The sequence below is a fragment of the Aphelocoma coerulescens genome (genome assembly GCF_041296385.1).
Source record: "Aphelocoma coerulescens isolate FSJ_1873_10779 chromosome Z unlocalized genomic scaffold, UR_Acoe_1.0 ChrZ, whole genome shotgun sequence".
NCBI lineage: Eukaryota > Metazoa > Chordata > Aves > Passeriformes > Corvidae > Aphelocoma > Aphelocoma coerulescens.
Window position 1 is genome coordinate 34,055,829 of NW_027184085.1, and position 23,121 is coordinate 34,078,949.

The following is a 23,121-nucleotide window of genomic DNA, read 5'->3' on the forward strand; positions in this document are numbered from 1 at the left end:
CCAAACTCGTTTTACTACTGCTTTCAGGTAGTTTTGGACTGTCTCACTGACATTCACTGGCTTGTGGCATCTTGGTTTGTCTCCTTACCTGTGTTTAAAAGACATTAAATTAACATATAAGTGCAAAATTTATTCAATTTAGCTCCATTTTAATGTCAAGAATGAGTAAAGATCTTCACCGATTTCTCTAATCACTGGGAAAGAGTAGCCTTTTTATGATCTCTTGTCATTTAACGGTAAATGGTATGCACCATGCCCCAGGTCAAAGAAGACCTAACACTAACACACAGTTAAAATTAAACCAAGCATTGTACGTGCAGTATAAAATGCATGTTGGCTCCCTTTTAATCTTGGTGCTCCAGATTTGTATTTCTCAGCACCAGCTAGAGAAAGTAAACTAAAAATAATCTTGTGGCTTATAAAGTCTTTATCACACACATCCGTGATCATTTCTGCAAGTGGAAGTCTGACTCAATGTTTCAGCAGGTAAGTGAACAGTTATAAGCTCAAGATTGGATGATAACAGCAGTAGATCCATCAGTTTAGCTAAACTTGTAAATGTTCTGAGAAAATGAAAGTGGGTCTAATCAATGCTGTTGCTGAACTAGGTGAACTGCTCCAGAGTGGGTAAAAGGAGTGACTTTACAGACTTTTTGTCAGGGATGATAATGCAGCTGATGCTACACGGGCAAGGTTTTCAACTAATTAAGAGAAATGGTACTCCTCACAAACTAACTGGCAACTTTTTGCACGCAGGCTCTGGCTTAGGATTTGATACAGCAACTTTCCTCAGTATGGGCTGCGCAGACAGTTTGAGACACAAATGCTTAGTGCTAAGGGCATTCCCTTCACTTTTAAAAGGATAAAAAGTCTGTTTCTGCATACTGTGCCTGTAAGGCAACTGGGAGGCAAGAAAGGGAAGCGGCGCATTGGAGTACTCTCCATGCACCTGGGAACTGCTCCGGCAGAGCCCAGGTAGTGACAATCCATCAAACTTGTCCTCCCTCCCTAAACATGTAGAGCAAATTATTGACAATCGTTGCTGACCTAAAGATTTTTCGAGTCATCTTGCTGGCATAGAGCAAGAGAAAAACAACCTAAAACCTGAAAGAACACGTTCAGATCTACTGCAGGATGTCTTGAGATGAAAGCTGTAGCTCTTTATTGAAGTTTTCCCACCTTTTGTAACGCACACTTCTGTCATTTTTTTAGAAGAACAGGCCTGGAAATCAGTGTGGTGATACTCAGCTATTTCAGAAGAGTGTATCTGATTTCCATGCATCTACTGCACACAGAAGGCCAGCCTATGCTAGTATGATTTTTTTTTCAGCAATTAGTTTATTGTCAGACCTTCTTGGAAGAATAGTGAATTTTTTAAATGACAATGTGAACATGTTACATGGTAATTTTGCGTGATTTGGGGAAAAGGGTGTGCTGTCTGCTGAGATTTTGTGTGTGCTCAAGTGAAAGACTGGAAATTCCTCCTGGCAAAAAGAAGGCCAAATTGCTAATCCACTTTTTGGGGACAATTTCTTCTTATTGTCCTTTAAGGGGACTTTCTCATACCTCAGGTGTAGCAAGAACTTGTAGGGTCAAGCAGCACCAACAGTGGTGTTCAGGAACAAAGGGCTGGGTCTGTCATTACTTGTAGATGCCCTACATGTGTATGAGAGGTCTGTGTGGTCTTTGCTAGCATGAGCATTGATGCTTCATGGTTTCCACGGAAATTTACTATTTCAAATCTTATCCTTTGCATACGGGCTGTTTGCTTTATTGTACCCAATTACAGATGCACCAATGTGAAAAGGTTTGGGACAGGCAAAAACACAGTGTGGCAGGGGCTGCACCTTGCTGGAGGGACATTTTGCATGTGGGAAGTAAGCTTGGAATGGACACACGCAGGGTTGAAAGTCACTGGGGTCAGTGTAAGAGTTTATAATGTAAATAAAGGATTTGTTGTTTAGGTGCCTTCAGAGCAGAACTAGCTCCATTCTGTGGCTTGTGTGGGCTTGCCTGCAAACTGTAAGAGCCAAATCTACTTCTGCAAAGTTGCTCCATCTGTGAGTAATTTCTGTCCCTTCTAAAGGGCCTGGGAACTATGTTTTGTTTTATTTAATCTGTGGCCTAGCTAGTCCAAGATTTCAAAATGGATGAATCAGTTGGGGGATTTACCTGAATGGCCAGGGGGTTGTGTGGTGCTTAACTCCTGCCAATCTAGTTGTTACTCAGTTTTATCCCAGCTTGATGTTTTATTCTGGGGGAGTGAGAGGGAAAATTTTGGCTGCTTCGAAACAAAGGACTTTGCTGGCAACAGAAACTGGAAGTGTAATTATTTACTGGATTTGTTTTCTCATCAGTTACATTCTGTCAGTCATTTTGTTGAACTGCTGACTAATCCATTTTAAAAGCCAAAATTGAATATGCAGACATGATACACTCTTCATATGTAGGCATACTAAACTCAGATTCTATAAAGTTAATTTGCTGAAACTTTACTTTGAACAGAAATTAATGCTTTCTCTTAATAAATTAACATACCTTAGAGCCAAATAGTATCTCTCTGCTCTCCAGAAACTTACATTTCCCACAAATAAGCAGAGCACATGAGCCAAGTGTTTCAGGGGGGAGTAAAAGGCACAAATGGGAGAAAGGGGCTGCAGGGAGAGAGGTGAGGACCAGGGTGCTTCTGCTTTCACGCAGTACCACATGCTCTACGAATGTATATATGAACAATGAAATGGAGATGTACGGAGGAAATGTCCCATAGAAGATTAGCCTGAGCTGCCAAGTGGTGTGGCACAGCTGGTATTGGGACTGCCCTGTCAGATATTGCTTCTGGGGCAGTCCTGAGGATCCATGGGCAGGTAAGAGCTGTCTGCAGGCACAGGTCCTGCAGAGGGGAGGCATGAGGCAGGGACCAGCCCTGCTTCTCTGTTGCTCCTCACAGATGTCCTGGCCCACGGGTGCTGCATGGTATGTTGGAGACCACCACAGGCAGAGGGAACCAGCTCTCGGCATTCCTCGGGCTGCTGTGAATTCCCAGAGGAGGGCTGCATGTTTGCAACCACCAGCAACTGCAGATTGTTGCAGGTCCCAAAGCTCTGGAAGAGTGCACGCTTTTCTGTGCAGTAGTTCAACCACTACAGCACACCTCCATGAGGTTTCCAAATTTTCCTAAAGCTTCAGCTCCAATAGCATACCTGTTTTTTCCAATGCATATTACTACTTTAACATTTTATAATACGCACTGTCAAATACATTTAAGCTTTCTAACTCTTTATATTTGGTCTCTTAAGTATCTCATCCTGTTGCTGGGACTTTCAGGAGGTAGTAATTTAGTCTTTTCCTACAACAGTTGATATACTGAGTTATGTTGATGTGAGTGTTGCCAAATTTGGATCTCCCAGGTGCTACAGCTCATCTCTTCTCCTTTCTTCTGAAGAAAAAGCTATTAGCTATTCTTTCAGTGAGTCTATATGACACTCCTATGATTTCCAATAATTAAATTCCACCACAAATTTATAAACATGTAGCAGCCCCCATAATTTCAAATAGTTTGTGTTTTCTTGGGTGCAGCTTTGCCCATTTCATAATCTTCTAATTGTCGGATTCCAGACCTCAGTTTATCAACATATTCCCATTTTCTAATTGATGTTACCAAAAACCTCTGTAGTGGCAAATTGTGATTTAGTGATGTTGTCTTGCCATTCAACAGTGATAACTACCTTCAAACTCTGACATCAAATGCCATTTAAGCTGGCTGAGTTATTATTCCTGTATGACTTTCCACCAACTTTTGGAACCAGTTTCAGCAGGGTCTGTCAATTATGAAATCTACTTTCCCAGCAATGATTTAAACTGATGACTATTATACAACATTCCACTGTCAGACATCATCAGGCAAGAAAAATTTTGGTAAACAATCACGTAGTGGTCTGTGACCTGTTTTCCGAAAAAGTTTTTTCTGAGGTGTTAGAATAATAATGTGATTCCCAGTCAGCAATACCCAGGTTTTGTAAAGGGACCAAATTTTTCCTGATGTGCAATGTAAGTATTTTTGGTACTGGCTTGGCCTGAACCTCTGACACATGGACAAATTTTAACTTTTTTTATTGAAAACAGAGTTGCAGATGAGACTTTCACTTCAGTTGTAATTGTGCAACATGATCTGCATGGCAATTCTTGCTTTTACAAAATAAAATTTTCCTTCTGTGAGTATGAAATTAAAAAAGACCTGAGTTAGAAGAGTGGGAAGTTCATGTTTTCTGCCTAGCAAACAAAACTGCATTGTTTTTCCTAGCATACAGGAAGCAACCGAGAAAGATTGCTTAAGAAATAATTTCAGAGACAATGTACAACACAGAATGCATCTTCAGCTCCTGATTATAGAGGTGATTAATGCTTTGGCTCTTAAAATATTATTTTCCTTACACACACATGCAGGTCCAATGCTCATGTGCTCTCCTGGCTTCATAAGTAAGAAATCAAATTTATTCCTACATGAGAAACATAGACAACAGGAAGATGAGTTGTAGAGTGTCTGGCAAGAAAGACTTTGATAAACAATCATGTAGCGGTCTGAGCTCAATTTTTCAGATCTGCAATAATGCTGCTTTTTATCTTCATGTTTTCACACAGTTGTATACTCTTACATTATAAACTACGAACTTGCTGATCAGATTAAAAATATGTACCTTTCCAGAATGATACTGATGTCATCACACATTCTCATTTAGTGAGAGACATCATGCTTTAAACTGCTGCTGTGCCTCTTGAAGTAAAAAGCATATGGGGGGGTCATCCTGTACAGTTAAGAAAATATAATTATGCATATCATTAAAGATATCTTCTGTTGGTCCCACTGACAAACCTTTTAAAATTCAAACAACTCTTTAGCATGCACTTTTGTCTTTTAAGAGGGTTTTCCTTCACTCAAATACCCAAACAGGACCAAACCTTAACTGCTAGAGAAAGTAAGGATCAAACCTTGATGGCTGAATGATTCTCAGACTGCTGTTAAGACGTAACACCACCCAAGAGACAATACCCTGCATCAGTGGAGTAAAATGGCCAAGGATCATCCCAAAGACAAAAAAATCCTGAATTCTACTAGTATCATTGCTAGTATGGGTAGTACTGCAACCAGGACAAAAATACTGCATTTTCTTCTCAGTTTTTCTTGTTCTACACTTCAGTAGATTTATTCCAGGTTTATACTGAGCTGGTCAGATTGACCTTGCTAATTACTTTAGCCACAGCATGACCTCCACCTAGAACAGGCTGAAATCTAGGACAGCAGCCAAGCAGCCTGTCTGTGCAAAAATAACATTTTTGGAATTCTCTCCCTGCTGATCTTCTCACTGCATGCTACCTGTGATATTTTATATAATCCTAATCAATGACAGTTATATTATTTTGCATTTCTTAGAATCTGAATAATGAGAACACACTGACCGAATAATTTTTCTCTTTTTTCTTTTGCTTTACTGTACTTTTAGGCTCACATCAAAGCCTTATTCTGTAATATAAAATTTACTGTGTCAAGATTGAAAATACTGCAGAAGAATGCCTTTACTGAACACACTAGGGGGGAAAAAAACCACAAAAAAGTATTATTAGTTTAAATTTTTTGGCAATCCTTATGCTTGTCTTCATCACAAATGAAGTTTGAGGCATATCTTTTGGATAACATAGACTTACTTTTTTCTATGCTTATATATAATGTAGATGTTGAACCAAGATGAATACATCTTGGTTCTGCACAAATAGCACTTGTATGTATTTAAAGAAAAAAAAAACATTTTAAATGCAAACTTGGTAATAAAACAGGTGAAAATTTAAACTTTTTTAAACACACCTTTGACAGTTTCCATTAATTCACTTAAATTTGTTTTAGTTCTATTGTTCTAGTGGACTGAAAACACATTGAGATGAGTGAGAAAATGGCCTGTTCTGATGTCCATAATCATGTATTCCATGTGTATAGTAACAATTAGGTCTGACCCCAAGAAATAGTAAGTCTGGTTTCAAAACCATCACAGGGACAAACAAAAAAACAACCAAATGTCTTATGTCTATTGGCATACAGAAACCATGGCCATTGCAAGATGCTGTTGTCATTTTTTTACAAGAACAGTAGAAGATTTCATCTGGAGAGGTTATTCCCCCCATCAGATGAGCTCTAATCCTATTTTAATCTCAGTGGGCTATATTAAACAAAAGCAGAAGGTCTGGATGTTAGAACAGATTAGCCTTGACCTTACTGAGATCAGACTTAATAAGTAATCAGGTGTACATAAATTGCCATCAACCAGGGCTTCCAATGATGCATGGTGGGTAGTGATAGAGGGACAAAGTAAAACTTTCTTGTACTACGGTGCAAATGAGAAATTATAGCAGCCACTGCACTGCTAAACTGTGCTGAAAGGCATACAGTTTGTAGTAAGTTCCCTTCTCTCTATCAAATATTTTACTGTTCCTTAAGGATGAAAATTTACTTCCTGTAGGTATTAAGAAAGGGTAAGGACAAAAAGCTCAGGTGGGACCTGCAAAGGACTAAGTGTTTAGAGTGTGTAAAAACTTTACAATACCATCAGTAAAAGACATAAACTGTATAAGGTATGACACTTTTTAAAAACTCAGTAGATTCATCATGATCTTCAGCAGAAACTCTCTCGAGCAGCCACTCATCATCTGATTATCATTTATATTTTCATTGCTGCAAAACCTGTTACATGTGAGTGTAGATAACCTTCAGTACAATACCCTGCATTATCACCTAATTTTGCATATGGCAGTATATTAAAAGGGCAGCATATTAAAAGCTTATTAAAAGTTCACTCAGAGAGCTTGATGAGATTTTACTCACTTGAGAAACACAAAAATTCAGGTACATTATTAAATAAAGATATTGAGTTTTCATTTCATTTGCATGCTGTACAACTGGCCTTTGTTTGGTCCCATTTGCAACAAAGTTTTTAACTATTATCTTTTTTAAACTTGTGATATTATGGTTTTTTTAGGCAGTGGTCATGTTACAGTAAATCCAGTTTCAAAGGATTGGTCCTAAACCTTATCCACATAAAGAAAGCACTGAATTGGTCTCTCCACCAGAGCTGTCTTCTACAGACAGTGTAGGTGACATAACACAGTGTCACATATGCTAGCTAATTCAACAGAAATGGGAATCATGCGTTCCCCCCAGTCCAGCTCAGCTTTCCTCTGCCAGATGATCTGCTGTTGTGCAAATGTGACCTTAATCATCATAGAACTTCAGCCTAGTGGCTGAATCTGCATTTTCCTTTTTTTTTTCAATACAGATACTATTTATACTATTTTCTATTTACATAGTATAAACCGCAAAAAGCATGCTTTTTAAATAAATAATAGATACCTTCAAAATTATATTTATTAAATACTCCATAATTAATTCTAATCTTAATACTTGGGCTATAGCTTTCATTTCCATACTTTTATTTGCATTCTCTGTTTCTATGTCCAACATCATAATCTTTTTAAAAAAATATTAATTTTATTTTGGAACACATATAGAATTACCTTAATCTTTACTTCAGCCTTGCAGAGAGACATACCATGTCTTTTGTTATATTTCTAAATATAGGATTGGTGACTAAAAAATTTAATTTCCTTTGAAAGTTCAAACCTACTTCATATTTTAGCAATACTAATTTTATTACCACCTGCACAGGTATAAATTTCATGCTTGGAATTCTTTTTTCTCCTTTTCATTGTTTTCCTTCCCCTTTCCTTTCCACTCCCCCTTCGCTTGTCTTTTTCTTTGTCCTTTCCTTGCATGTTCTGTTACTCTTACAGAATTTTCCATATGTTTATCTCTTCAGTAAGTTCTTGTCACTTTCCTAGAAGATTAGGCATAAGAAAATGGCAGGCCTGCTATGTGTTCAAGTCCTTCAGTGCTACTAATTTCACTAACAAATCTCTTCCCCTTGTTTTAATGAGGATGTCTTGGCACATGCAAATTTGTTAGCCAGTTTACAGTGTTAGCAGCTTTGAGAAATATATTACTGTTGAAAAAGCAACACAGAGACAGATAGAATTGCTAAATTGACTGGAAAAATAAAATAGCTTTGATATCTGTAAACAAGAATATGGTTTCCCATTTGTCCCATCAACCTAGTACATTAAAAGAATTTTCCTATCCTCCTATCTCTGAAGACAGTCACCCAAGACAGTATTTTTCATCTCATCTACCTGTCTGCTCATATGCTTTTCTGATCTCTTTTTCAACAGGCTTCAGCCACGCTGCCTTGCAATTTTATGACAAGAGAGCTCCTGCTCAACTACTAGCAGCTGTCCAGCCTCAGCCTATCTGCTATGGAGTGCTGGGGTGTAAGCTACAGCTTACAATTACTATCCAAAGATCTGGTTCGTCTCTGACCCTTTCAGAAGCTTAGAGCTTATAACAGCTGCTTGTTATTCCGGACGCCCTCTTCAAATGGTATTTCATCATTGACAGCTGTGTTTTTTCACACTGAGCTGTGCCTTGGGTACTCAGCCTTGTGCCTACCGTGGGGGGTGCCGCCTCCTCAAGGGCGAGCAGCAGAAACCCCTTGCTGTGCAAGCAGTAACTGTGGCGAGAGCACTCTGCTGAGTCTAAGTCTGTCAGCACTGCAGTGGGCAGAGAGCTCTGCAGATTAGAATCCTCTGGGTCAATGAGTAAAACTGAGAAGGAAGAGGAGCAACACAGAAATGTTTCTCCATTCCATCCGGAGAATTACAAATTTGTCAAACAATCAATAAAATGCCTAGTAGTGGCAGGATTCTTATTGCTCCCACTGAAGATAGCTTCTTACTGTATTCTGATACTGTATTTTGATAATGATTGTCAAGATCCTAAGAAAAAGATAAAAAACCCCAAGGAATTCAAGACAGAAAGAGAAGTGTGAGACAGAGGTACAGAGATGACGTAACACTTTTTTTTTTAAATAGGCCTCTTGTCCATACTAGGTTATTTTTATTACTGTCACTGCTGTTGTTGGCTCTTTCTTTCTAAGTTACAAACACATAGAAAGAAAGATGCATCTTCCCAGGTATGAAATATGAACAGACTTCTTTACAATCCACATCTGCTGCTCCGCTGGCTTCTGATCAGTGGCTGAAGTCCATCTGCAACAAGAAACAAGCAGCAGAGATGTCTCTAGTGAATCTCTTATTTTTAAATAGCACTGGAAATAAACATTGACATCTGGTTTCTTGCCAGCTTGATTCAGAAAATAGTAGAAGAGTTACAACAGGTTAAACCAGGCATTCAGCTATACAATGGGGTCAGAACAAAGGGTCTTAATCAGAAAAAGCAGTGACAATCACAGAGGTTTTGTGTAGGAAAGTTATAATTAGTACCCAGAACACTTGGGGGTCATGATTTCTTTTGTCACACAGGTATCACAAAAGGTGTGTAATCCTACACACACACGCACGCACACACACACAAGAAGAAAGTACTTTTTTACTGCAGATTAGCTTTGGGAAACACAAAGTTATTTCCTAAATCAAGCCATCAGAAGTAGCTGAGTTATGGTAGCTCCCTGTGTTGGTACTCATAATCAACTGCAGAGGTGAGGGGAAAAGTGCCTTCCACTGGGGTAGCATGCTTTACAGTGCATTTCCTTCTGATAAACAGCAGGTAGTTATTGCACTTCAGTGTGTGCACAGGAATTTCTTTAGCTACTCTTCTTCACCTAGAGATAAAACTGTTCCCACTGGCATCTCCGAGAGAGGCATCTTCCCCCTCTTCTCCAAATACTAAGCAGAAGTCTCAAGAGACGTCTCCCAGTTCTCTGTCCATCTGTTCATGGCTTCTTAAAGCAATTGGCAAAAAAAAGTCTCTGTCTGCTACTACCCACGAGGTATCAGTAACTGCTCTGTACACTGTGCAGTCACTGAAACTCTCAGACTGTAGGTGCTCTTTAAGGTTACCCTCCTGTGTCTGCAAGCCATTAGACAAGTTTTGTTTCATTTATGAATGCAGGAAGCTCTGTGGGCAGCCCTACCAAAATGGTTGTCCTGAAGATTGCTTGATATAGGAGCCGTGTCTTACCACTCCTGCTTCCCAGAAAGGGCTGGACATTGCCTGCCAGAGTGGAAATTATGTAAATATGGGATTGGGGCTCTGTAAGTATGTGTGTCTATTTTTTAGGCTTTCTTCTTTGCAGAAGGGTCTTGGGACTGCACAACCTGCAGGAGACCTGCAGCTGCAATGCTTTCGAAACTTTGCCTGTGCCTACTGAGATCCTTGGCCTAAAAGCTGTTCTGCTCAAGCTTTCATTAGGGTCTAGGATCTGGCTCTTCTGAGAAATTTTTGAGAATTGTAGAGAAAACTGTCACCTTGTTTTCTGTGTCTTTTGTAAGAGAGTCTGTCAGTACTCTTCTATGTGGAACCTGTCCCTGGATGAACTGTGCTGAAGAAAGGCACTTTCCCCTTCACCAGGAAGAGCAGCCTTATGTAACTTCTCACTGATTGCACAGATGCATTCAAAGAGCCCTGTATAATTTATTCGTCCTCTCATATGCATAGTTCCAACAGCACTGACATGATGTGGCATTTTTGCAAGTGGTGTGGAAGTTACTATGAATTAATTGTCCAGGTGGTCAGGCTGGATTTTGAGCTGGCAGCAATCTTCACCCAGTTGCAGATCAGCACAGCAAGCAGTGGTGGGAAATAGCTGTGCTTTTTAAGATCCTGCTTTGCTGCTTCATTGCTCTTTTTGTTGAATGGTAACCATTTAGAAAGATGTCCATTGAAGGTATTTGAATTGCTTTTAAAGTGATGTTCCGGTCTTTACCTTCAAGTGGAGGTACCTCTCTCTTCCAGTGCCCCACCGCTTCCTGCCATTCTCCTTGAAGAGTTGCCGCTGGGGCTCTCAAAAGAATCATGGAGCAGGCAGACTGGACAAGAGGAAGAGCAGAGCAGATGCCAGAGTGTGAGTTCATGTGGCACTATGCTGTGGGTACACCGGTACCAGTTGTGGCATGGAGTACACTCATGGGCATATGTTTCAGTCTGTTTTCCCTTCTCTTAGTCCAGTATGATTTAAGATCAGTAGCTCACTAACACCACTAGAGACAGTGTGTACGGAGATGGTTTTGCAGTTTATCTAGATGTAGATTTACGGAATGTTTTGCAGACCACTAGCAGCAGAGTTATGGTACCACACATCTCAACCCCTGGGCACTCACTGGATGCACCTCAACTTGCTCTGTTGTAGCTTTACTTCTTTACCTGTGAGATGGATACTTCTGTGAACAGCAGTCATGCCTTGGATTTGCACCGCAGACATACCTCTACTGGGAGAGGTATTAGGGTTGTTAGCATGCCATACACTGCATGAATTAACATCACATTTTGGAAGATCCACTTGGGATAAAGAGATGTTAACAAAAAAAAAAAAAAAAAAAATTCACAGCATTTTCCATCTGCATAATTATTCTACCCATAATGAGAACTGGATCATCACAGAATGAAAAAGCTTTTAGTTTTAAAATGATGATTTACCTGCTTTATACACACACACAAAAAAAAAAAAAAAAAAAAACCAAGACAAAAATACTTTGTTTTTTTCTAATAAATATCCTGTTCTTCTGTACATGCAAGTCTTTTTCTTAACCACTTTTTCCCTTGGTTAATACCCTGGTATATAGTATGTTCAATAATTCAAGACTGAGCTAAAAATGGGTTTGGTCTACTTTCTTGGAATATCCTCTGGGAGTATGGAGAAGAGAACTGGAGAAGCAATTATTTCGTGCTGCAGCTGTATATTTAACTGCTTTCTTTCTCACTCAAGTGGCATCTGCATTCTCACAGCTGAGGTAATGGAGGAAGTTAGGACTCTTAAGTGCATCTGTGAGTTGTGGGAGGTGATTATCACGGCAGCAAGAAATTTACCTCCTTTGTGCCAGGCAGTTCCTTGTGTGGATGATTTCTGATTAAAGTGTCCACTCTCCAACACACGTCATCATCTGTTTACTAAGGTCTTGATTAAGAAGTTAATTAATTAATCAACTGATGAAGGCCTTCACGCATCTGAGGGAATGGAGGCTGCTATATGATTTGCCATATTTCTGCAGCATACCTATACAGGTGGAAGATAGCACAAGCATTGTCACAAGAGGCTACTTCCAGCTGATCAGTTCTCCAGTGGTAATACTTATGCTTGGGGAACCAATCAATGACTTATTTCCTTTGGAAAAGTCTCCTTGGAATCAGCCTTTCCCTTCAATTTGTTGAGGGCTGGCTTAGTGGCAATCACAGAGTAAAACAACCCTAGCAGAACAAGGAAACAATAAGATGTAGGATGTAAAAGACAACGAGGATCAAGAAGACTCTGGTCTAACCTGGTGTGTACCTTGAGTGTGAAAGACCATCCTAGTTCCTTGACAGAGCATTTCAGCCACTTACCTCTGAACACCAGGACAAGAGAAAATGGAGCTCTGCTCTCTAACACAGCCATGTAAACTTGCAGAACACTTAATCAGTAGATAAATCAGTTACTGAAAGCAAAATTACAGGAGCCCATGACCTATTACACTGAGGTACACTGGGACTGATATATTCAGTGCAGAAAAAACTTGTGTCAGTGACAGCTAAAGAATCGTGTCAGGCCAGCTCAACTCTCTTCAAGCCTCTAGAGCTAACAGCAAATGTATATTTAACATTTTTATAAGGCATGCAGCTTTTCACTGTAGAGGAAATATGAAGAACAGGTACAGTGCAGACATATGACTTTTGGCCAATGTGACCACTGAGCACAGTTTTGAGGTAAAAATCCAAAATACACAAATGGCTTCCAAAATCATAAGATTAAAGAAATGCAAAAAAATACAGGTATTCTTTAGTATATTTTTTCCCCAACTGACCCAAAATCCTTGTAGAAATGCAAGTAGGTTAAATATTTGCAGGTGGGATGTTGATAGTTACAGCCTGTGCCTCTTCAAAGTTTGCCAGCAGAGCACTGGCAGAAAAAGCATTTTGCAATGCTCAGAAGATGAGCTCAGAAGGTCTAGTTCTTTTCCACCAGTAAGAAACATGATGCTTTAAATTTTGGCAATTACTTTTTTATGATCATTGTTAATAAGTAATACCGCAAAGACATGATTGAGGGTGACATACACTGCATCTAAGCTTTTAAACTATTATGAATGCTACAGAGACTCCATCTTCTATATCTTATTCAGCACCTTAGGTTAGCCTGATGAAGCCTCATTCCATTTTGTCTCACTCTTTTCCTACTCTTTCAAGCTTCAGAAACCTTACCAAGTATTCCTGCCTTTCACTAATGACAATAAATGCAAGAAAGTTGTTAACAGAATATAGTAAGATTAATAATCGTGCCAATTTGCCAGAGAGGCAACTGAGAAGTCTGCAAAGACAGTCCAAAGTAAATTCCCTCATGACACAGGAAGAAAACAACCACCTCAGTGTGAAAGATCAAGGGTTCATTGAAACCAGCAGCTGAAGAGTGCTGCCTGAGGAAGAGCCAGCTCGCAGCAGCACTTTCCCAGTATGCTCTCCCAGACAGCAGTGTTTTCAGGCTCAAGGACATGTTCTTTTTTTTCCCCTTCCATTTAAGGGTCTTGATGATTTTGTTTTTCATGAACTTCTGTACTCTTCCCCTAAGCCCATTAAAATTATCTCATGGCTGTGAGCTCCACAGCTTTATTCATGGGGGAGGTAAAAAAATTGGTAAGGTTTTACCTTTATGCTTTCTGTTTCACATCTTCTTTTGACAGAAGAGATGTAGATACCTGCCTTTCATATCACTCACAAGGATACAGACCCTATCAATAGCATCCCCACTCATCTCTTTTTCAGGCTGAAGTGCATGGTATGTCCTAGTTCTTCAACAGCCTAGAAGAAGGAAAGTTTCTCCTTATGCAACGAGAGGATAAAATTGAAAATGCTAGACAAAGTTGTCTTCAGTATTTCCTCAGTCTTGTTTTAAAAGGACAAACTCCAGAAGGCAGTTTCTTTCCTGTAAAGCTTTAGCTAAACAGTGCCAGATGGGATTGCACTTCCTGAGGTGTTAACAAGGACATGGCCTGTCCTCTCCAACGGCACAGGCCCCTCTGCTTTCAGACAGCAACAGTTCAGTCTGTGCTATTGATCTGGAAGTGTCAGTTACCACAAGGGGACAAGCTGTTTTATCCCAGGGATATAAATAACAATCTGAGCATATGGAGAAGAGAGTGCTCTTGGTCTAGAACCAGCTTCATATTTACAAGCTTCGTTTTTAACATCTGGTCTAGGTCACAGGGACCAAGAGCATGCCCTGACACCGAGATACTGTCCTTCTTACGTTCTTCTTCAGTCTTCTGGTACTTAGATCGTGTAGGTTTCAGTATTGACCTTGTACTCTTACTCAAGGTGAAGGCCACTCTTGAACAGATGTAGCTGTTAGAAAACATGCTTTTCTGTTACCTCACAAATACTGTGTTACCTTGACTAAGGGAAGAAAAAAATCTGGCTTTGAGGCCAACTGAATCCATAGATATGGTAATTTAAAAGTGCTTATTTGGCAAATAACTTATCAGCTGCAAGACAGGAAAAAATCAGGCTGCTAACAAATTTTGCCATCAGCATTCAGCTACACTACAACTTGCAAGTGGGAATAAATTGTGACCTTCTGAACATCTACAGCTAAACCAGTAAAATTCCAGGCACAAAAACCTTAGTGCATTTCCCAGAAAATTCAGTAAAAGTACTTTCTGGTTCATAAGAAAATTTATGTGTAACATAAACGTTGACCACACATTCACTGTTCTCTTCTGTGTCTGTACATTCACATGTTGCATGCTTTTAACATTATTTCTTAAGACAAATGATAATGTTCAGAGGGAGAGGCAGTACTGCTGTTGTTGTGCTATTTTGGTTTGACACATTTGCACAGGAACGTTTGCATTTATTACACACATGGTATTCACACTCCAGTCCTTACTAAACAACCCATTTCTTGGCATCGTATGAAAGCTCACATTCTCAGGAAGATATGAGGAATCCAGGAAATTTGGGAAACAGGTAAGAAAGGATAAAGCAGAAGTATGTTTTACTCATCTTTAGGCTTAAGGTTTTGATTAATATTGCTAGGAAACTCCCATCTTGTCAAGTGAAGTACAGGTTAGAAGATCTTTGCATGGTTTGAGCTGGATGTAGATAATCCTCCATCTCTCTCTCTCAAAATTCAGAAAACTTTCATTCATGTTTCTATTTTCAGGCCTGAAAGTTACAGAGTTAGATTAAAACTGTGCATTTAAATAATTTGTTACTATGTGTCCACAAGTTATTTCATCCAGTCCTTTAACTGTAGAGGCGGCAGACCATATACCCCTCTGCAAGGCAGCATTTCAAATGCTGCACTGTTTCTGCATGCACACGCTGTCCAGGGGTGTCTGTCTCCAGTGGCAGGATAGCAGTGCCCTCGGCATAACAAAAGGGCTGTTTTCTGCCACAGGAAGAGCTGCCATACCCTTCCATGGCTGGACATCCCTTTTGCGCAGGCAATTCTCTGTCTTCACCAGGGACGTGGGAGTGCTGTTGGAGGCAATGTGCACCTGCAGCCCAGAAAAAGCATTGTATCCTGGGCTGTATCCAAAGCAGTGCGGCCAGCAGGACTCCTCTGCTCTGCTCTGACGAGACCCCACTTAGAGTGCTGCATTCAGGGAAAGGCTTCAGGATGAAAGACAGGAGGTTGAGACCAGATAGTAGGAAGAAATTCTTGACTGTGAGGGTAATCAGGCTCTGGAACAGGATGCCCAGAGAAGTTGTGGATACCCCATCACTGGAAGTACATAAGGTCAGGTTCGATGAGGCTCTGAGCAACCTGGTCTAGTGGAAGGTATACCTATCCACGGCAGGGGATTTGGAACTAGGAGACCTTTAAGGTATCTTCCAATCCAGGCTATACTGTGATTCTATGGAACAGTGTGTATGCATCCAGAAAGTGTCCACCACCAGGCTTTCTCTGGGTACAGCGTGGACTGCTATTGTAGACATCAAGGTCTTTCAGTCAAGAGGGAGATAAGCAGATTAAGGCTATTACTGCAGGCAGTAAAGATGTACCGATCCTTCAGAATTTGAAAAACCCTGAAAGGTTTTTTGCTCGTGAACTGCTTTTTGTGCAGACACCCGCGCCTCGCTGACTGCAGAGCGATCATCTGCAGCGTTTTACCACCACCCAGTGGGGGCCGCGGGGACAGCCCGGGACCGGGGACGGCCGGGCGCATCCTGCAGAGCCACCTCCCACCGGGCCGGGTGATTCCTGCAGAGCTCCTCTTCCTACAGACCAAGGGGTTCGTTCGCCCACCGTGGGCACGCGTAGCTCCCCTCCGTATTCACTGGGTGTACACACCCACACTCAGAGAACACGGGGCTCTTCTTTAAAAAGTGTGTTTCCCGTCTGTTTCATGTGCAGTGGCTGATGATGCAAGTTTCTATTGTTGGTTGTTGTAATAATACTAACAACATTGATAATGATAATGATAATAATGATAATGATAATGATAATGATGATGATGATGATGATGATGATGATGATGATGATAATAGTAGTAGCAGCAAGAACAACAACAACAAAACCAACAACAATGTTGGGGGTTTGGGGCAGGTGTTGTTTGCTTTGGTTGTTTGGCAGTTTTGTTATTTGTAGGGTTTTGGGTTGAGTTGGGTTGGATTGGGTTCTGGTAGTTTTTTTGGATGAGGATGGGTTGGTTGGTTGGTTGGTTGGTTGGTTGGTTGGTTGGGGTTTTTATGTACTTCGTCACAGAAGAAATAACTGGCCTTTGGAATTTCATGTGGTGAGTTGGCCTAGTGATACATTTTTGAAATTTTCAGTTATTCAGCACTGAGTCCTCTTACTGGTTTTTCATTCTCTAGCCACTTTGTACTCTAAGCTGTAAAAATGGCTACTCCAACAGTCCCACCTGGAAGCCATGTGTGCTGAATGCGACCACAGGACCGTATTTTCTTGCTGGTTAAGGCACTCACAACAGCTAGAAAGTTGCTTTTTTGCCCCAGTAAACTGTGAAAATCAGCAATGAGCTTGGGGCATCCCGCACACAGCTCTCACAATACTATGTGTGCGCAAAACAATGCCCTTTCACTGAAACACCTCTACTCTGACACTAGGAGATGTATTGCCTTGCAGTAGGCTGCACCAAAGCATTGCACTGGTCTGTATGTAAAGTTTGGTAGCCACAGTAATAAAAGGATCTATGCGATTTCTTCTGGCTTCTTAAGATGAAGCTAATAGAACTGGCTAGATGTTGTAGCAGCATATGGGGACCATAAGAATGATCCTATCACATCAGATCAAAGGTCTATCCTGCTTAGTGGTTCTGTTTCCAAGTGTAACCAATAGCAGATGCCTGAGGAAGACTGTAACAACACAAGCATGTACTGCTACTTTTACACATTGCACACTTGTACTCCACAGATCTTACTGGTCTCTGAACCCGACTGAGCGCACTGGCATTTTGTAGCCCTCTGTACTTCAGCTTCTCTTCCCTGCCACAGGTAAACTTTTAATGCCCACTGCTGGCAGAATTACAGAGTTCCAGTTTGATTGTATTATTTTTGCTTTGAAGCCCTTAGTTCCTGTTCACATTTGATGCATTTTTAGAAGAGACGGTAAACAAACTCCTTTTCCGGCCACAGACGATGATGCAGTTTTCTTTTATACTCCCTTTTTCATTCCCTTATGAAGCATCTAACCAAACAGTTCTTCACATGTGAAAACCATCATACCTAGGATCACCCTTGCTACACTTTTACTTTTCCTAGCATTCCTGTACCTTTTTTTAAGCTGGGGAACTCTGGACCAGACCAGAAATATCATTAGCATTGTGTCGGAATGAATGAACTGCATGCAAAAAATGGAATCCAGTCCTTTGTGGAAGGGTGTGCTGGGTGAAGAACAATGAAAAAAAGAGTCACGTGGGACACAATCCACTATTCCAGATATTAAACCATGACCGAAGTTTGGAAGGTGACAAAGTGGCTTAAAACCTCCAATTTACAAGTAAGTATAGGAGAAACACAGAATACAGGTGAGTTTTTTACAGTGATTTCTCTGCTGAAATAGGAAATAAAATACACAAGAAAACTATTTTCTGGAATGCTCTCTTTATGTCTCAAGCCTGCATTGTGGCACCACTTCAGGTTTAGCAAGTTAACTTATCTACAAATTTACAGGTCCACTACATCTGAGAGAACACAATTACACACAATGAAGCACACAGGAATTACTTATTTGTTATGCAGATAAGTAAAAAACTTCTTTCTTGTCATGGCATATTTTTGGCTTTAAATGGAACATTATGGTTCTTGAAATAAGTTTTTCTGTGCACAGATTAAAAACATTTCCTCTTAAGTGCTGTCTGCTTCCAAAGATGGTTCTTTTTCTTCTTGACAGGCACTGAGGCACCTAGGAATATCACACTTTGAAAACTGGAACCACTGGGATAGTCACATGTTTACTCATTTGCTTTCTTTCATTTATTAAAGAAACATCGGCTACAACAGCAATACTCTGTTCTGAAAAAGTAGACCTCTACCATATAAGGAAAAAAATAATTCCCTTGGACTATAACTCAAGGGAGGACTGTAATCTTCCACTTCTTATTTTCAGCTTCAGGAACCTGCTTAATATTGTCAACGTGTAAGTGCTGTACTACACAATGGAGCCTTTTGGAAGCAACGTGTCATCTCTGCCCTGTTAACAGCTGCAAGGGAAAGTCCTAATTCCTGTAGTCATACGTGCAAAGTCAGGGACTTTAAGGAAGGCTGTTATAAAAATATCCAGATAACAAGATCACTTTCTTCTCTACCCTTAAAAAACATGCATACTAGAAAATACTAGCTTTCTCTCTGAAGTCCTATTGAACTGTTCCCTGCAGTATTAGACAAAACATTCCACCAAGAACTGTGACTCAAAAAGGAAATATCTGAGCTCAAAGAGTTAATAAAGCATGTATTTGAAGTACGGCATTAGAGGCTCGAGGGAGCAGACATGATTCTCTTAACCATGGGATTTGAGGCAGGAAGAAAACAGACATCTAACATCGCTGGGGATACAGATAAACTAGACAACAGATCAAAACTGCCACAGACAAGAAGCATGGTACTTTCCAGAAAAAACTGTTTCATAGAAGTAGATTGGCAAGATGAGTTGGACAAGAAAATGACCTTAATATCATGAGGAAGGTCAAGGCTATCTCACATCTAATATACAGGGTCATAATTTCAACTACTGCCATGTTGCAGGGAGGATAATAAATTCTCAGTACTCTCATCCTGAAAAAAAAAAAAATCAATGTGATTTAAAATAAAAAAATAATTCAAAAAAATTTAGAGGAGTGGAAGAGAAGGTGGTTTTTTTTCCAAACAAGCACAATATAAAAAAAAAAAAAAACCAAAGATATATGAATGGAAAAGTTATACTTCTGTGTATCTCTGGCTCAGTCTTTTCACTAATTTTGCTTGAATCATATAAGTATATTTGAAGAAAGTCTATGCTGCCAAAGAGCTGTGGACTCTAGCATGCCCATGAGGAACACAAGCAGAGAACAGAAGGTACACTCTGTGGGGAGAACCAGAAAGGGATACTTTTACAATTGTTTGTAAATTTATGATTGGAGGTTGGCCTGGGAATGAAAAGATTTATTTTGCAAGCTCTGTGGTAGGAAGGAAAAAATAGGGAGTTGAAATTGATCTCTTCTGAAACTATGACTTAGTATCCTATGTTCATTATCAAACTTACTAACTCCAAAATACACTTGTCTTAGTCATGAAAAGGTGGGAGACTTACTAGAGTAAAAATTATGTAAGGCTTATACAGCAATAAAATGCACAGTGTGTCAACCCTGCAAGTTGTTAGAATTCTGGCCTTTATTTCAGTACCCATCTAAATGTATTCAATCAAATTGATAAATAAGTTAGATGTATTATGGGTAATATCACTGGCGTATTTAACTCAGTAACTGTCTGTGTTAAACAATGATTTTCAAACAGTTTAACATCTTATACCAAAATGGACCACTATGTATAAAGGCACTGTCAGTTCAGACAAGTCAAATACTTCACCTTTTTTGATTCATAAGGAATGGTGTTAAGACAGTTATTTCTCAATCTCTGGATAAAAGGAATGTCAAAACAAGCCTGAATTTGCAATCATGCTGTGTGACTTTCCTGGTCCATTTCTTATCCGGTGTTTAGAGAAGACTCAGTGCTTTTGAGGTGGGAGGAGGAAGGAGGGGGAAGAAGCTTTATATTGTCTGGGAGTCTGCAGCCAAACAAATGTACATCCTGACTGATTTAAAGGGTAATTCAGTTTGGAGCTTTTCACTCAGCACCTGGCAAAAGATAAACCAGAATAAGACATTAAAGAAAGTTCATTATGAGCACCCCAAACTCCTGTATCTTCTCAGTGCTATATTCCTCCAGGAATTTTTGTGTAAAAAATGTCCACATCTTTGTCTTCAAAGGTCTCCTGAAATGTGATTCTGCTTGTCTAAAACACAAACAAAATCTTCAGGGGTCCATACCTGGCAGACTGAAGTTTTAGAGTTGTGAGCGAGGGATAAGAAATGAACTCCACTGTAAGACAAGGACTCACCTTCACAGATTTGTTAACTGCTGCTGTTTCACCAAGACTCAAGGTAGTGTGTAGCACGCACACACAGCGATTACTGGAGGGAAGGTGAACCCGGTTGCTCAGTGCCACTCACTGCTCAGGGATTATGTAGGTTTTTAACGAGTTCATCTCCCAGTGCAAGAGGTTTATTGACCTTGATCTTGATAGCTCAGAATCTGCACACTAGAGACAAAAGGCACGTTACGTGTGTTATTCATGTTTCTCAGTGCACCCTACCAGGAAGCACTGTGTGGCACAGTGGAAACCCAAGAAGTGACACAGGAGTCCCATAGTGGCTCTGCAACTCAGTCAACACCAGAGCAGGCTATTCTGAATGAAAGGAGAAGGCAGGATAAAAAGCTGAGCTGTTAATACCTGCTAAGAAGCTCCAGTGCTTCGTTTGCTGCGTGAGAACTGAGCACAACAGAGGTGCCTGTCACCAGAATAGCCGGGAGCTGAAGCCCACTGCCACAGCTGTCCGGGCTTCTCCCACGCAGCCTGGGCTATGCAGGCACACAGATTACAACGTGTTGCTTTTGGAAGGCCTCATGGAGCAGGTCTGCACTGCCCAGGGGCATGCAGACCAGGCCAGAATAAAGCGCAAAGGTTAACGACATTGCTGATTAGAGCAGTTGTAATCGAGTTAAGGACACGCTTGTTACTCACTTAAGGTTGTGCTTGACTTAAATCACAATCAAGTCAGTGTGTGGCTCTCCCGTTATCTCTGCCTGAGGAAGGGTAAAAAGCTCCCGTTACCTTAAGGGCACTTGTGAATATCTTCCTGTTGTGAGCCAGCCGAGTGTAATAAGGCTACCAGACCCTGTCTGCCAGAGCACCTTCAGATAACTCTTTTCAGCTGTCTGCAGGGAAAGTGTCAAGGCTAACGCAAAAACACATAAAATGGGCTTTCACAGGAGATGTGTGATCGGTAGAGGAGATGTGCAGTCGGTAGAGGTCAGGGTGGCTGGGGAAAGGGCTGTAAAAATCTCTAATGAGCGATGGCTTCTGCAGGGAAGAAGACAGGGACAGAAGAAAAGCCACTGGCAGCTGCAAAATCCCTTGATGTGGTTACAGCCATGAACCCAAAACGAAGTTTGTTTCTTTCATGGTGCTCATGAAAGAAGGAGATACAGCATATTGTGCACACCCATTGTGTCTACCACAGTTTCTGAATATCTCACTGCTCATGAAAGTGGGAACAAATCTCAAGATTTTATTTGTTGCTGATATGGTCACCAATAATGCTTTCAATTTTGGAATTTTAAGAAAGACTACAAATCTGCTGTATTTTCTTAGAAATTTCCCATTTTGCTGTCAACAGGATTTTGGCAGCAGTTGAAAAAAATCATGTTTATAAAATAAAAGTAGGAGTTTTAAAATAGTGATTTCATCACTTGCTTACATATCAGTTTTCATTTTTTGCATACCTATGCTTTATACATAAAGAAAGAGACATAATTAAGCTTTTTCTACCTATATTGAAAAAAAACATCCCAGCAGATACTGAAAGATGGGATCTGACATTTCCCCACCAGTTTTAAAATATTCTAAAACCAGAGATTTAAGAGAGATTTTGGAGTTAAAAGAAAATGCAAACAGACATTTATATACATATACACAGGTGCAGAAATACATGCACACACATCTCTGCCCACAAGTACATACCACGTGTTAATAAGATATTAAAATATGTATATTTCACATCATTTGAAAACTACTACCATGCTATTGATGTCTCACCAGTTTCACTGTAAATGTCATCCTTTGTAACCTGGTATGACAAACCTTTGCATTATTTCAGAGATAAAATACTGTTTTTTCATGCTGATATACTCCTTACACTCTCACACTCTTCCACTTTCCTACACTCCCTACATTTTCATATATTCCTTAATGATTATTCCCACTCTTACAAATGTTGCTTTGAAATCAAGGCACTCATGCCAGCTTTCTGTTATGCCAGCGAATAAATTCTTAAACTTTTCCCATATTAACTTATGGATCTTCTGTTCATGGTTAATTTATCTCCATCCTTTCATGCCAATTTTTTATAACACTCCATGTGTATTTCACTACACCTATCTATGTCATCTTTTTTTCTCAGTGGTACTAATTTCCTGAACAAACACTGAAACTGACTGAGAGCTGCTCCTTGAAGATCCCAGGTGATGGCAGCTCTGAGGGATGTACATGAATCCTTGGGAAAGAGAATCAAGCCATCAGGTAACATTTTAACTGCTGGTTCTGAAAGCTTAGCAGTAGCACATGTGGGACTCCATCTGCTTCAAACGTGGTTTAGAAAGCCTTCACAGCAGATCTTACCTTGCAGAGGACTGTTTTGGTGATCTGAACATTAGGATTGCCTACAATGGTTCTATGATGTGGCTTATCCTTCATGAATACTGTTCACTGCTGTAATAGGCTAGTAGACTACACTGCCAGTAGCAGATCGTCAGGAAGA